Genomic DNA, 14,647 nt, shown 5'->3' with positions numbered 1-14,647 from the left:
TACTTATTCATTACATCCTCTCCTCCTCCCTTTGTCCTTATACCCTCCCTTTTCTCTCCCCTTCTTTAGATTATCCCTTCTCCCATAAAACCACATCCATCTCAGATAGCCACAAAACATTTTTGAATTGACAGGACACAATCACCTTTTTTGCTCTAACGTGTTTTCTACTCCTTTTTCCTTGTGGGTCTTCCTGCTTGTGTGAACCGTAAGCACTTAAGGAGAGCGACCTTTTAGGTCTTGTATAGGACCAAACAAAAGCGAAACTCCTTGACTGCCCTTCAGTATCACCTTAAAAGATCTAAGCACTAAGAATAAATAGCATGCAGGCATCCTGCAATATTGTAAAGTATGTAGGCCATTAACTCATGCTTAGCCCTGTATTTAGTTTTACCAGTCAGAATGAGAGTGTCAGTTGAGAACTTGAAACTAGCTGAGAATTTGATCCTCAGCAGGATCAAGCTGGGCCCCAGAATTGGCCTTGGGCAAGTGGTTAGTAGCCTTGGGGAAAACTGGATGAAAATGCTCAGCTCCATCACTTAGCTGCTGAAATGGGTCTTGGTCAATTGAGGTGGGAGTCCTAAAAGTGGTATGATGGAAAGAGAGACAATTTTGGAAGTTGTCTCTTGCATATATATTATTGATATGTGGAGAAGATGATGATGCAAGCCCATGTTAAATTAAAATGATGTGCCCTTTAGCCAGCTGGTCTGAGCAGTAGTGCCAGTCCAACTAATGCCATAGTAGTCGAGGTGGGTGGACTCCCTGTGAAGCATATCACAAGAGGGCAGCTTTAAACACCCACACCTATGCTTGTGAGTGACAGTACCCTTCTTAGCATTGTTGGGCATTGCAGCAAAGCAATTTGTGAAAATGGCAAGAGGTGATATCCATGATAAAAAAAGAGGTCAATATTATAGAAGAGAAGAGTACTCAGGAAGACACTGAGGTAGCCAAGTGGTACTCAGAGAAATGAGGCAGTACAGGAGCTAAGGCAGGTTTCTCCAACTGAGTCATGGTGAAAGAAGCCAGCATCAGTTGGCACATGTTTGGCAAAGACTCAAAGCCCTATATAGCAAGAGCAGGAGCCTCACAACAGTAGTGGAGTAAAAACAAGGAAGGGAGAGGCCAAAGTGGCAACAGAGCACCAGGCTAACCATGAGCTCATGAGGTGAGACTATGCGATGGCCTGGCATACAGCTGCAAGATAGGGCAGAGGGCTGTAGTGACCTCTCCTCTTCTCAAACAGGGACTGGTGAAGCAGGAAAAGATCTGATTTCCAGTGACTAAACATGTCAAGGGTATTTTATAAGGAGTCTTGAGATCAGCTGGCCCAAAGTCCTGGTCTTTCAAGGATACTTTTTAGTTCCTCCTTGGCTTTGAGTTGACTTGGAGTGGTAGCAGAGTTGGCTTCCCACTGCCTGCAAATATGTCATGTGGACATACCATCCAGGCAGAGCTGGAGTTTAGAGGGCCAGCCTCTGAACTGCACTGTACTTGATTCCCTTTTGAAGGCTTAAGAGACTGATGGTGCAAAACATCCTGGACAAATGTGAATTTCACCCTGCACATTCAAAAGAGAGGAGGAGATATAACTTCTCTAATAAATGGCATTTTATGCCCACAGGAGATACATTGTGTGATGAAAACTGCATTATCCCCATAACAAAAGAGGAAATTTCTAATATTGCCTTGTGCTATTGCACATAGAAGAGCCTAAATGTTTGTTAAAGTGTGCATGTCTCAGGAGAAACTTGCATGTTCACAACTGCCGGACCATCTCATTCATTTACAGAATAGCTATACTGAGATTTAGAGAGAATCCCATATCAAGTTATGCTACATTTAGTTTACACATCCTATACAGTAAATGCTACAGAATCTAAAGCCAAAAATTTTTGTTTTAAAAGCAAACCATCTCTAGATGTCAAAATTTTGTTTTTGCATGCATTGCTTTATTTAAAATCAGAACAGTTTTGAAACTCAAGGTTAGTCTGACACAAATGTTCTGCACTGATGTGGGTTAATTTGGGAAGACAGGGAGGGAGGTTTGAGGAGAGAAAGAGGAGAAATGAACTGGTTGTTTTGGGAGATATACTCTTCTCATGCCTCCAGTAGAAGTCAGGTCAGCTATAGGACTGGTGCTCATTTTGTATCGTATTCTGTCCATTTCTTTCAAATGGGATCTTAAAAGTGAATGTCAGAGTTCAGCATGTGAAGTGTGAGGATTTTTTTTCCCTGTGAAATAGTGCAATTTTTCCTGTGCCTTGACTGTTGCTGTCACTATGCCTATAAGATCTGCAGCTATTTTGCCCTGACTTTTCCCTTTAAAAGCAGCAGCAGCAAATTCTTTCTAGTTCTGTTCTGTGCAATAATTCTGTAGTCTGTCTCCTCTGGCAGCAACTACTGAGATGCTCAGGAGAAAGGAAATCATCCTACATTTATTGGCATTAAGTTTTCAGAGCAGGACATGATCTGAAGGAAGCTGTTGCTCCTCCCAGACACTCTGAGAGCACAGCCTCCATGCCTGCTCGGAGATCCAAATGGTGACTATTTCCTTACTGAGCTGAATGTTTCTGAGGCAGTAAGTCAATGAAGAAGCAGCTACATCAGGAAATTATGTTGACAAGGTGCAGATCTTCAGCCTACAGACAATGCACTTATGTACACCGCATCTGTACAAAATCCTGCCTTGGAAGCAGCATCAAATGGATCTGAGCAGGGTTCCTGCTGATCAAGTGTTTTGCCTCGCACTGGGTAATAAACACCGTGCCTGTTCAGACTTCAGAGGCTGACTCCAATGTCATAGCTGATCTCTGTGGGGATATCTGGGGCAGGGGAAGAGGGAAGAAATGGGTACTCTCCTAAACCCGGCAGAGAACACCCCTGCAATCCTGTGACTGGCATATCGTAACCATTTCTTCAGTCTTCCAGCTAGTAAATACTTCTTGCCAGTTTATGCATTTTTATAAACATAACATTGAACCCAAAAGGCATCCTTCACTTGGACTGCTTGTATCACAGCCATGTCAGAGCTGATTCTATAGTAATCCCAAAAGCATATGGTTGATTAAAATGCATCTTCCATAAAAGGACCCAGTCTTAATCAAAGTTACCAAGTGATGGAAAAGATGCTTTTTGGCTTGGTAGTTTGTTAGAAGAGATTACTGATGTTAAAATTGTGTCCTAATTCCTACCTTCATTTTTTTTTCTGGTTTCTGCTTCTAGCCAGTCTTGCTTTTCTCTGCAAGAATAAATAATCATTTTGTAGAGCATATTTTTTCCCTGTGAAGATATTTATACATTATAGTCAACTTCTCAGTATTCTTTCTCATAAACTAAACAGATTGAGCTTTTAAGTGTCTTGCTGTAAAGCATTTCTCTTCCCTTCCTCAAATCATTGTTGTGGTCTTTTTCTAATATCCTTTCCAATTTTCAACACCTGTTTTAAAATGTGAACCAAAAAGCTGTTATGTAAAATAGACTGATCAATGATGTATGCAGATGGGCAGCTGAGTTCCTGCTCCTATCTACTCACCTCTCTGCCTCCTATTCCTGTTGGACTAATAGCTAATCACAAATGTCAAAATGGTAGCCCAAGAAAATTGCTATTAGGTCATCTTTTTCATCCTAATGGTGTAACAGATTCCTCTGCATAAATGTATTTCTATATGCCAAAATCCAGTTTTTCAATTCTCACCAATAGGCTCACTTGTGTAAGAGCAAAGGTCCTACCCCGTGAGGGTGTTTGGAGGCTTAGAGCCCAAGAGTGGCCTTCAGGATTTGCCTTTCCTACAAGGAAAGTCTGGATAATTTTATGTTTATAGCCTTACGTGATTAAAATGGGATAATCAGATCTGCTGTCAGGATGCTAGCTGATCACATCAGGCATTCAGAGGGCACTTGCACAGGCTTTGTCTAGACTGAGGTTTAAATGTGTGTCATTAGCACATATTAGCTGATACATTTTAAAAGTCTGATACAGACAAGGCATAATACCTTTAATATGAAAAACTGGCTGAGTTAGGCCCTTGGGTATTGCCATTTACATCGGTTTGTCTATTTCAGAGCTTTAGAATAAGTTAGCCAAGGGCTTGTCTGCAAAGACCAGTTAATTTGGAAGAAGGTAAGCTATGAATTCAAAGGGCTACAACTACCCCAGGTCACAAAGATCACAAAGAGGTTCATTCTCAAGCTGTTACTCTGAAACATATGTATAATATATATTATTAATATAATAGTACATATAATAGTATAATAACATTGGGTAAGCTTTCTTTTTTAAAACCTTCCCCCCAAAAAAACAATTCCCATATGAGAGGTGCTATATTTAAAAATTAACCTGCTAGAGCATTTCTGTTTTCACCAATGTTTCCTGATGAATATGGTTGATCAGTCTGCTCCTGTCTGGGGAGGAGGTTGGAAACTTGTACATTCTGCAGCTCTGGTTGCTGACATTACAAGCTGGCCTGCATTTCACAGAGGGAGACGCGGTACACTTGTGAGAGAAAAGAGAGTGGAGCAACAGAACAGCATAAAATAGGATTAAAAATAGCAACTGGAGGGAATTTGTCAGAACCTGGCATTCCATCCCCCCAAAAAATTAAAAATCCCAAAATATCCTAGGCACTTATATTAAACTAAAATAGGGGAATAGGGGAAAAAAACACAAAACAGATCAGATTACTTAGTGCAAATCTTTGAAAAATACAGCAGTATTGAATGAATTAGGGTCTATGGATTTCCCTAGTCAGTTCTGCTCACAGAGCCGGTTCAGGTGGGCATTGTGTATGAGTCCTTCTAAATAGGAGCCTTTCCAAGTCACTTAGCAGTTAGGTCTATCCCAGAAATAAGCTACTCTAATCATAATAACCTCCAATGGCAGAGGAGCCATCATGCAAGAAAAGCCTGCAACTCTAGCTGTACAGTTCACTGGTTGATGAAGAATGATGATGTTAGCAAAAAACTTTTCTTGCTTATGAAGGCTAGTGAGGAATTAATTGCTCCCAGAAAGCAAATATTTGCCTGCCCATCAGAATTCATCTCAGTACCTAATTTATACCCCATACCCCTCCACTCTGATTGACTGTCACCTTCGCTGAAATTTGTCATTTGATTAGATGGAGACAACAAAGCTAAATTCTCATCTGGGCAGAATTCACACGTGTGTCTCCAAAAGATGAACAGCCATGCATAAACATATTGTACCACCAGTTCAAAGCTAATCTAGAACTACTTATGTGCAGAATAAGGCAGGAATTACTTTACAGGAAGGTAAAATAAGTCTGTTTTACACAGTAAAAGATACTGACAAAGAATGAAGCCAGATGGTGGCTCAACAGCAGAACTTTTCTAAAATGAATTTCCTACCCTGAGAGGGTCTTGATTGACAGCTCTGGAAACACATTCTATTTGTCCACAGGGCAGGACAAGGAAAGCGTCTAATATTGTCCCAGCAGAGACGTACAAAAACCACCTGCCATTTCATTTCCATCTCTGTGAAGTCCTTGCCTAGTCTGTGCATACTGCAGATGAAGGAGACATCTGCAGAATGCAAGGCTGACCCCGATTTGAGGCTACAGAACTTTTGCTAGTCAAAAGTTTGGTTTTAGGGCTGGATTTGAACATCTGAACTATAAAAAAGACATGAAACTGTCCTCCTGTGAAGTTATTCAATGACAGAGGAGGGTAAGGCAGCCTTCCCTAAAGTATGAATAAAGAAGCATGGCCTGGTAACCCCCAACCTGTAAAATAGATATAGAAGTTTTCGAAGTATGCACCTTGCAGAGAAGTCCATCTTACTAGTAAGAAAGAAAAAGAGCTCACATTAGGTTCACAGGGAGTGTTTTGAGTTGATTTCTAAGTCTAAAGCAAAACCCTCTGTAGTTTATAGCCATGAGATGCTCTTAAAACAGAGGTTAGCATGGGGAAATGCAGCAGCAACGAAAACAATATTATCTTTTATGAGCAGTTCACTGTTCTCTTTGAAGGGATTTCACTGTGAAGGCTGAAATCCCTATTGTTTCAAAGGTTTACAGTTAAGAGTAGGAACAACATGGCATTTATAGCCTTTCTTTGATTTTTGTGGTCCATGCAATCCAAATGTCCAAAGAAAAACATGGAGGTGTGCACCCAGGTGAAATGGAACTGGATGATGGTTTATGCAACACAGTACAGTTACTTTTCTGCAGTGTGGGGCTTTTACTTACAGTGATAAAACACGGGCTGATGATCAGAAGTAACTAGTGACTTGACTGTCATACAGTACGATATGAGATTCCCCTGCTAGCAGTGAACAAGCTATTTTGGCCACAGGAAGCATTATAGAGGTGCTTATACAGCCCCTGTCCAGCTTCATACATTCTACTTCCTGCACCCAGATTAAGTAATATGGTACCAGCTGGGCTGTCTGTCTTCATGTTCCATGGTTTCTTCTTCTGAACATTTTTTTTCAAAGTAGTTCAAGCATTGTGCTAGGAGCCAAAAAGTTGTACCGTCAGCAGAAGACTGTGGAGTGACTGCAGCAAGAGTGGGTGGAAAACTAGAAAGAGAATTTTGACTCCTTCTTCCTAAGTTCACTAAAAGCCTTGAAACAGCTTCAGTTGCCAATTTCCAAAGAGATGGAACAGTGAAAAGCTTTCCAGAAATAACTAGAACCAGGTTTTAGCTGAAGGTTGTGTCCCATTTGGCTCACGCCTGTCCTAAATTCCCCAATCCACACATGCAACAACGTGTTCAGAGAAACGCAGAACTGGTCCTGAGTTTAGGTCCTGTGAGTGATTTAGACTTTTGGGCAGGTTACAACAAGGTCCCTTTAGTCTTGCTTTTACTGCTAAGCAGGAGATGAAATAAGTTTAAGACTTATACATGTGCTTTAAGGCTCTTTTCCCACTGACAATTTGGGGATATTACCATTTTTTCCCTGTTGTAGAAGTGTAACTTATTACTAAAAAGTTCTTATTAATCACAGACGTATTACCTGACAACACTGACTTAGGTTAAGTCACAGCCCCCGCTCTTTCTGAGCACTGAGTGTCTGAGAGCTGTCAAATACATGAGAGCAAGAGAATCTGTAACTGAAACTGATTTTAATGCTACTCAGCCACACTCCAAAAACAGGCAGATGGTGCACGTTTCTCACCAAGAACTATTTTTAAAATCTAAGCCATCAATAAAAGGAATTTAACTGAAATAAGGATAGAGAACTAAAGATGTGAGAGAGATTTTAGTTACCAGACAAGCAGGGTATCCTGGGACTGGAGAGATTCATGTTATAGCCCAGGCAATGAAGCTTATTCTCCCTTGTCCAGGTGAGCAGTCTATCTGCTGAACAACTGGATAAGCAAGGTGTCACAGTGCCCCATTCTCCATCACCTTGTATGTGAGGTTTTGTCCATCTACTGCATTGCCAGGACATGCCAGATGATTGACACCCTCAGTGAAACTGTAGATACACACCTCACTGCTCAGCACTCCTAAGGCCACTGCTGGGTTTACAGTACTCCTTGGGTGTCATTAAGACAGAACATTTGTGTAACTAAGATAAGAACTTGGTACTCTGAATTCAAAGCCTGACTGTCGGTCACTTGCATTTTGAATAACATGAGGAAATACAAGAAACCAAGGCATTCAAGCATTCACCTGGATGGGCTGGATGTTCTTCCTAAACTGCTAAGAATGCCTCTCTTGGGTCTTAACCCAGACCCTTATCTCCCACACTCTTGTACAAATTGGTGTGTGTGAGAGAGAGAGAGTGAGAGAGCTCTCAGAACAATTTAGATAGACTATCTCCTCAGCTTATCACGCTTTTTAATTTGTTCATTATGTTATTTCTGTTTATTTTACTGGAAGTCATACGGTAGAGAAAAATTGCAAAGGAAAAATACCTATCAGTCCACACAATAAAATATATGTAATGACAGTCTCATATTTAGGGCAAATTTATATGTAAATGGCAACTCATCCAATTTGCAAAGAAGTAAGGAACCAGCAGTTACTCCTGAGAACCCATAAAGCTTTATATAAATGCATAATGCCAGTTAGTCTTGAATAATGAAAGGTAACCCACTCAGAATTATTTTTTTCTGACAGATGGAAAGCTACTGTCTCACTGCTATTTAAATCTTAGTTCAAATAGAAATTAGAAAGCTGAACTATTGTGCATAACTAAGACCACAGACTACTACTACCTAACTTCCAGCATTAACACTAATGCAACACAAATCAAGAGAACAAGTTGTAACTCAGATCCCTCGCTGTATAACTGTTGAAGGGAAGTAGCTGCACAGCTTGAATCTAGCATTTAGGCGGGTAGAGAATCAGCCTTTGCTCGACAGATCCCATGTAAAGAGGACTGGACCTTGCCTCCACAGTCCAGCTGTCATGGAAAAGGACAAATATTTCTCATTTGCCACTCAGAACATTGTGCTTAGCAGACGTCATGACCAGGTGCATGATTGTGCAGTTAGCTGGTTGAACACGTATGGGGAAAGCACTTGGTCTTCTTCACCACAGGTAGCTTCTGGAAAATGTAGAGTTGCAATATCTAGCCAGCGAAGACTTTATTCAAAATATCATTACAAACTGTGTTTGTGGCAGTGACTTTATCTACCCTTGTTCAGGCTCTTGGACAGCAGATTCAGCGCTCAGTCAAGGCCAAGGCCATGCATCACCACCCTGTTAAGCAGATGGTGAACTTATGGAATCATCTTTGGATGCAGCCCACCAGCAGTGCTAGACCACAACTTGCCCACCACCCTAGAGACTTCTGATTTTAGTGAAACAGGGAGCACCCGGTAAATTTTGCCATTTTAAGCAGCCTTTCCAGGGGTGAGGACTGTGATTGCAGCTGCCAAGGGTGCTCCTAAATCTACAACGCACCACTTCACTGCTGCTCCCCGCTAAAACCAACGCTGCTCCCTGAAGGTGCCAATGAGCAGAGAACACTGACACAGTCGACGCATGCAGGCAGAGATTTATTTACAACACTTCTAGAAGAGGCAAGTCACATAAAGGTCGTGGTGCTGCAGACAAAGTAAATAGCTTGCTGTAATATATGTAGTGAATGGTAATGCCAGACACTATAGAAGGGGAGAGGAGGGAAAAATGTGTTTTTTCCCTTGCTTAAAATTTATGAATGATCAGAACTAGAGGAAATGCAGTTGAGAGGATGTGGGTAGAAGAGGAGCTCCTCGATTAACCTTTTTTTCCTTCCCCATCCCAGCCTTAAATACAAAATGCAGTGTGGGTAATAGATGCAAAAATAGCAAGAGCCATAAGGCATACTGAATCTGCATCCAATAGGTTTTTACTGGAATGTTTTAGCAAAAACTGACAGTGACTAGAAACCCTTCATGGGCTAATTTTCAGATTCATGAGTTTGTGCTTCGTTTGCCTACATGTTTTCTGAGCTCTATGCCAAGAAAATATTTCCTTTCTCTCACTGAAATGTAACACTGACATGCATCAAACTACTTCTTTTGTATGGGCTCGAGCATACATTCTCTTTGTGCTTTTGGTAGATTCATACATATTAGACACACACATTTGGGTTTTAATTATAAAATTAATGTAGACAGCAACCAGAAATAAAGCTGACAAATCTAATTTCCCAAGTATCATCTCAGGATCTTAGAGGAGGAAAAAAAAAGTATGTCCAAGAGGTTTCAAGAATTTTACTATAGGGGCAAATTAAATAAAAATAAAAAATTAAAGCCACTGATCATGTTAATGCAAGAGCATGTCCCTAGTATCAAATTCCATTTTTTTACCATTCAGGAGAATGTGATGGTATTTTAAACATGAAATTACTTTTCATAGTGCTTCCAATCTCAGACCTTAGACCTTCGGGGAAAAAGCTATATAGATATACATCGCGGAAAAAAAAATCTAAAAATAGTTTTTAATGACCCAATACAATGCTGTGCAAACTCAATCTTCTAAAATCCTTCCTATTCCTCAGATTTAATCTAAATTTTTTTTCAAAGCAATTGACCTGTCCCAAATATTGACAGAGAGAGAGGATTGCTGCAATGTAAGCAGAGAAATCTGTCAAGTGAACAGTGACAGACGGCCTGAGAGCTGCACTGATGTGGCAGGGGCACAGGTAGCTTTCATGTCTCACGACATAATGTCACAGACAGGCAAAGACAGCCCTGGACACACTAAACATTAAATAAACTTACAGATGAAAATACAGCTCAGGTCAGCAACTGGTTGTTCTGTCAGGAGGAGGTCAGGAAAGACAGAGAAACCCTGCAAGAATAATGCCGTTTGCTAGACAGCAATCTGAACTCAAGCCTAGATCTACCGAGGCTTTTGTTTTTAACCTGGTTGTTGCAGTTTTCTGCTTCCATGTCCTCCTGGAGAAGAACATGGGACTGAGTCCACACAAACATCCATGCTTCTAATTTTCAGGCTGTGATGATGATTTGTCAGACGCAGCACTAATCCTGACTCTAGCATCTGTTTTGCCCTTGCCCTGTAGTGATGGAATTGTGGTTCTGGAGACAGGCAAAAGCTGCTCCTCAGTGTCTCAGTTCTGCTTTGCTTGAGAAACTGGTAAAAGTGTATCTCGTAAAATCTTCCAAGGCCAAAATGCAGCTTTGTTTATGGACAATGTTGTTCTCAAACAGGTGAACTGCAAAAGCAGCCATATGAGACCAAATCTCTATCCAGCCCAGAACCTATTCCAAGCAGCGACTTCCAGAGCTGATGTCCTTGTATTTATTAGCCCTCAATAATTTTTTCTTCTATTAATTTGTTCCATTAACTTGTTTATTAATTTCTCTTGGGAACTAATGCAAACTTTTAGCATTTTCTATACCACAGAGAATGAGTTCCACAGCAAGACTGTTTAGTGTGTCCTTTGGTTTTGAATCAGGCCTGTAATAGTTTCATCTGATATTCTCTACTTGTATAGTGAGCGTAGGAAAAGACTTTGAAATTGTTTGATTTACCTAATTCTGGCAAAATGGCTGGTCATTGAACTGTTGTTGAAATTCACTCTCCAGCTCAGCCTTGCAGCTTGGCAGTGTGTGGCACTGCTTGGCAAAAGCAAAGGTCCCAAGCTCAGTCCTCTTGTGCACTCATTGAAGAGAGGCTTGAGGCTTCCCGATATCGTGCTGCTGGAAGGAGTGGGCAATGATCCCACCTTCATTAGTTATGTAGATCTGAGGATTAGATCTGAGATATGGCCTGGAAGTGAATTTTGCAGCTGGTACCTCAGCTGTCCACAGTCTTCAGTCACTTCCAGAGAGAAGCAGCTTCTGCTTGACCCAGGTCATAGCTAGTAATTATTATACATTTAACATCAGCACATATGCACCAGCTATGACTCCTCTCTGTAATAAGGTGATAAGGAGGACATACATCCATCAGCAGTGTCATCCCACACTAATGGCAAACTGATCAATGAATGTGATTTTAATGGCAAGGCTCATCATAACTAGACATGATGAACCAATGTAAGCAGTTATCCAGAGCTAGCAGTACTAACTCTGGTGCCAAGTTACTGCTTCTGAGTAGATTGGTCATAACCCAATCATTATCAAAACACTTGTTTGAATTGGTCCCCAAGTATATGACAGCTTAACTGTCTCCTTCCTCAAAATACCAATATACAATCATCAACTGTGAAGAAAAAAAAAAAAAAAAAAAAAAAAAACAGTCTGTAAGGGTTCAGTTCACTCACATATGAGGGCCAGACCTTAGTCTCCAGAAAAGTTGGTATCCTCCTCCATTGTCCTCAATGGAGAAGAAAGTATTGCAGGTCAATGAGGAAAATCAAAAGATGGGGCTAACTGTGGCAGAACCTCCTGGAAGCTCTTCCTAGGGCCACAGAGTCCTCTAAAAATATCTTCTCAACATGGTGATCACCAAAGTCCTCAGCTCTCTTCTGAAAAAGCTTCGAGTCTGACACAGGAAAACTAAGGTGCGCAACAACAGCAGGACTGGAGCACTGAGCTAGAGCTTGTTTACAGTCTGCCCAGCAGCCCAGCTCAGAAATTTGTGCACTGAGCAGCTTGTCCTGCCTAAACCAAGGTGGAAGATCAACACAGGTATGTGCTGGTACATGATCTAGGTGTCTATGTTTCCTGTACAGTGAGTGGAAAAGCAAATCACACTAACATAGCCAATACAGCTGAGAGAATGCAGAGCTATACAGCTATGCAGATGTAGGTGTCTACTTTAAGCAGAGCATTCCTATAATGTAGCCTGTTGAGTAGCTCAGCAGACTCCACCGACCAGTTTTTCACTGAGTGCAGTGGCAGCTTAGTAATCATCATGGTAGACAGCATTTGAGTGGGATGAAGCTCAAGTGGGATGCAACCAACATGGGCCGTACTTGCTTTACAGAGCCAAGGTGGAACTTCAGAACCAGGATTCCCATTTAATTCTACAGTCTATGCAAATATTATTTTAATCTATAGCGACAAAGTGCATGAGCTTCTTGTAATGTTTGGCCTGTGAGCCTTGATGACTTTTCAATCACTTCTTCGGTTATAAAGTATTGCTCTGAGATGTGCATGAAGATACTTGGGCAAAACATACATGCAACACATGCAAAACTTCTAAGAACATTGTAAAAGCTTTAATTTCTAAGCTGAATTTATGCAAGTGCATGTTAATGATTTGGCATCTTAAAGGGGTTATTTTGAGTGCTATCTTTAACTTCATTACTATTAAATTATTCCAAAGAGATGCCGGCAGCTTGTGGTCTACTGCTTTGAACCGATTTAAAAGCTCATATGTAGAGCTTGTGTTAGTTCACAATCAAGGACATTTCAACGGCGGGAATTATTCAGACTTTGAGAACTCTTAGAGGTGTTTACCTTATTTACACAGGGTTGATCCTTGTTCTATATGTTTTTGTGCATAGATTAAATTGGCAATCAAAACTTGAACAGGTGTAAATCCATCACAAAGACCTAAATCATGTTATGATATAACAAACCAACATAGCCTACATTTTGCCAGTAATTACTGAAGACCGGACCTCTCAGTTTCTTCTTTTGCCACATACACCTAATAAAACTATAAAACCTCTAGAAATCAAGTTTAATTTGAAGAGCCAATCCCATATAGTTTCCACTCCTTCAGAAGACAATAGAAAACAGCATCTTGAGAGAAATTTTCACCTTCAATAATTTGACAATGCTCCATAAGGTTAAGGTGCATGCAGCCCAAATCTCAGGACCATTTTCCATTTCCCTTACAGGAATAATATAAAAGGACAAAATCAGAGAATATTGGGCTTTAATTTAATCCTTTACATGATCCTAATACTGGCTGTAGGGGCTACTGGTACTGGGAATTTCTGACTGTGGAAAGTTCAGGGAATATAGCTATTCCATACAAACTCCCCCTAAAAATTCTCGTCTTCCTTAGCTGAATGCTGCATTGAATGACTGCAGAGGAAAAGGAAATAAGGACAGCTAGAAGTAAAATTAGATTCATCCATAGGCTAGTGCAGTCAAAGTCTTTTAGTTACTGACCAAGAGATCAATGACTTCTCTATTAGCAATATAATTGCCTCATGCTACAATGCCTTTAGAGATTGGGGTAAAGTAAACATCTTAAAAAGTGAACTTTTTGTCCCTGTGAGGTATACTAATAATTAGAGGGGGGGAGTGTAAGAGAATTTTGGAGGTAAAGAGAAATGTAAAGAGCAATTCTGAGACTTATATGAGCACTTTCTTTTCCCGTCATACGTTTTCACCTCTCCTGAGGTTCTGCTAAGCGCTTTAAAGTTATTGTGGGATAGGGGACAATTGGTATTACCACTATAAAAGCTTCCCCTCAGTCATCCACAGCATGAATCAGAAGTATGAATTGCTGTGCCTAAGTGGGAGAGGTAAGAAATAGACTGTTCCCACTGGAAAGATAAGTGACTGGAAATGAGTCCAAAAATTTGTGTTTAGGAGTCTCAAAGCTGGAATACTGCTACAGCAGATTACCAGGGAAACCAGCAATGTGTAGGAACCAGAGCCTAAACGTTGGACTGTGTTTGCTTGGCATATATATAGGAGAGAGATGCAATGCATATAAAGGGCTTGGATTTACTTCACTGCACATCTCAGTAAAGAGCTACTTTCCATTAAATCAGTGCAGAATATCATTTCTCAGCAGTTCAAATTTTGATTTCTCAGAAGTAGTGTGCTACTGTGTACATCTAATGACTCTGACTTAGAGCAATCAGCACCTTCGTCTTGCCTACCTGAACCCACCGGTATGGGGAAAGAGGGAGAAAGGAAGCCTCTGTGCCATTTCCTCTTACGCCTTAATCTCAGTGACACAGGGCCCTCTATATGTCTACTTCTGTGCAGTGACAGATCTGAAATGTCCACCCATGCTATATTTCCTCTTTTGAAAACTACTGCTTATGCTCCAACCGGCAATTATAGCAACAGTCTCCCCTTGCCATCTTTCCTCTCCATCTTTCTACTCTTAGACAGCCCAGAGTAACTTGCTACTTATAATTTCATTTTTAATCCCTGCTACATCTTCTGGGTTTTGATTCTTCATATGGCATTCAGTACTACCTTCAGGGTTTTTTCCTCTATGCTCACAAGCACTGAAAACATATGTCAGAGAGGGGTCTTAGAAACACCAAGGAACTTGAGATGGCCAAGCTGAAATGTGTGTA

The sequence above is a fragment of the Rhea pennata genome, chromosome 1, assembly GCF_028389875.1.
Source record: "Rhea pennata isolate bPtePen1 chromosome 1, bPtePen1.pri, whole genome shotgun sequence".
Classification (NCBI taxonomy): Eukaryota; Metazoa; Chordata; class Aves; order Rheiformes; family Rheidae; genus Rhea; species Rhea pennata.
Note: the sequence above shows the minus strand (reverse complement) of the source record.